The 2,500-nt window shown below is 53.9% G+C and overlaps 1 protein-coding gene across 2 annotated transcripts in view; it reads right to left on the bottom strand.

The window, feature by feature from the left end:
- The window catches only part of LOC113806190 (uncharacterized), a 30,202-nt gene that overhangs the window by 27,187 nt on the left and 515 nt on the right, over nt 1-2,500 (bottom strand). The window lies entirely within an intron of this gene.

The raw sequence follows: 2,500 nt of genomic DNA, 5'->3' as shown, positions 1-2,500 counted from the left end.
TAGACCTATGCACAGCTTAAACACCCGGCATCCCTAGAATTAACTTCCCGATGTCCAGCTCGAAGTCAAAGACCTCGACGAGAGAGAGAGAGAGAGAGAGAGAGAGAGAGAGAGAGAGAGAGAGAGAGAGAGAGAGAGAGAGAGAGAGAGAGAGAAAAGAGAAGAGAAGTAGCGGGGCCTGCGAGAAAATCGATAGCAGACGGCTTGGCAGAGCGCGCGCGAGGAGGAGGTCAAACGGCTGCCGACGACCTCACTCAGGTACCCTTGGAGAGGCAGGGGGAAGGGGGGGGGAGGGAGGAGGAGGAGGAGGGGGGGAGGGGGATTAGAAGGAACAGCGGTTGGAGGAAGACAAGAGGTTGAGGTGGTTCGGAAGGCAACGAGGCACGAAGGCGGAGGCGGCAGAGAACCGAGACAGTCACGCCGCCCGCGCCAGCCAGCGTTGCTACCGATTCCTAATCGCACATTTAGAGTTACGAACAGATGTTAACATACACTGGTAATACACCTGCGCAAACAGCGCCACAACGAACAAAACACTTGGCGTCCCTCGCTCGCTCGCTCCGGCCACGCCCTACACCCTCCTCTCCCACGCCGCCGGATCTCCAAGCGGATAAACAATAAACATACAAAATCGCTCAATATCCGACTGCCAGAGCCCCGACCACACCTCTTACACGAGCAAGAACCCGCGTCTCCCACGTAACGGACAAACGTACCCACTCCCACGCCCTTCCCTCCTCCCTCCCCCCTGCCCCTGCCCCCGCCCCTCACCCCCCCTCCTTCGCTCTCCCTCCTCTCGCTGCCTCGCTCTCTCGCTCCCTCTCTCTCCTCTCCGCTGCGACCCTACCACGCCTTCGCCGCGTTCGGGAGGGCGCGGGTTGGCAGGCGCCGTCGTCGTGGCTCGGCTTGTTCGGTTCTGATCACAAAGGATTATTAGCTACCGTTGGTGCCAGAGCAAATACATGCCGGGTGTAAAGGGAGAGAGAAAAGAGGGGGAGGGGGAGGGGGAGAGGGAGAGGGGAGAGGGAGAGAAATGAGGAGGGGGAGAGGGAGAGAAAAGAGGAGGAGAGGGAAGGAGGGAGAGAAAAGAGGAGGAGAGGGAAGGAGGGAGAGAAAAGAGGGGGAGGGGGGAGAGGGAGAGAAAAGAGGGGAGGGGGGAGAGGGAGAGAAAAGAGGGGAGAGGGGAGAGGAGAGAGAAAAGAGGGGAGAGGGGAGAGGGAGAGAAAAGAGGGGGAGGGAGAGAGAGGAGAGGAGGAGGAAGAAGAGGAAGGAAAGGAGGGGGAAGGGAGGAGAGAAAGAGAAGAGAGGGGAGGGTGGGGGAGAAAGAGAGAAGAGGGAAGGAAGGAGGGAGGGAGGGATAGAAGAGGGGGTAGGGGAGGGAGGGATAGAGGAGGGGGGAGGGAGGAGAGGAGAGGAGAGGAGAGGAGAGGAGAGGAGAGGAGAGGAGAGGAGAGGAGAGGAGAGGAGAGGAGAGGAGAGGAGAGGAGAGGAGAAGAGAGGAGGGAGGAAGGAGAGGAGAGAGAGAATGGCAGCAAGGAGGTCGCCCGAGATAAAAATAAATCCGAGTAAGATGGCGAGTGTGACTGACGCCACGGCGAAACGAACAGAAGAAAAGAGAACAAGAGACAAACCCGAATGAATTTGGAACAGAAAGAGAGAGAAGTCGCCGAGGCGATCTAAACGCAATATCTGAAACGACATAATAAAGAGATAAAAACCGATAATCGAGATAATTAATAATCCCCCCCACCCCCCACCCCATCCCCCAAGACCTGCTTACTCATCAGCTATTTCACCTTTCGACTTTAAAAGGCAGCGTCGAGGCCAGCTCAAACCAGCTCCCACAGGCTCGGGTGGTGACGCAACCTCGATCCTTGCATCACGACACGAATCTCGCCATCGGGTCTAAAATTATTCCAAAATCCTCCTAAGAGTAATTATGGACAAGAATTCCGCTTAGAGGAGTGAACGACGAGCGATTTAAACCGAATTACGCTTAGATAACGGCTCGAATAACGAGACAAAGAGGCCCGAGAGAGAAGGCGAACGGCGGCCAAAAAAAAAAAAAAAAAAAAAAAAGAACCACAGAAGTGAAATCGAGAAATCAGTCACGTGGTCAGTGGCCTCGGGGCCGCTCACGACTCGGCCCGAGACGTCTTCGACCGAGGCAGCCGCTGACTTTCAAACGGAAAAAATTGCTTTTATAAAGTTTCCACGACTGTTTTGATTTTTTTTTTAAAGAATCCTTTCAGATCTCTACTCATACGCTCTTTCGTTTGTAATAATAATAAGACATAGAGAGAACATTCACATCATGGTTGCACTTCACATCAACTGCATGTTTCCCCCCTTCACTTCACCCTGTCTACGTAGTCATCTTCGAAGACATCTTGGAGCGAAGAGGAAGCAGCCCAGGCGCCGTGCCGAGCAGCTGCCAAACCTTAAACAGCTTAAAACAGTAAAATTCGACAGATAAAATAGATATTATCAAACAAATGGA

Source organism: Penaeus vannamei, chromosome 38 (genome assembly GCF_042767895.1).
Source record: "Penaeus vannamei isolate JL-2024 chromosome 38, ASM4276789v1, whole genome shotgun sequence".
Classification (NCBI taxonomy): Eukaryota; Metazoa; Arthropoda; class Malacostraca; order Decapoda; family Penaeidae; genus Penaeus; species Penaeus vannamei.
Note: the sequence above shows the minus strand (reverse complement) of the source record. Positions and strands in the feature narration are given on the sequence as shown.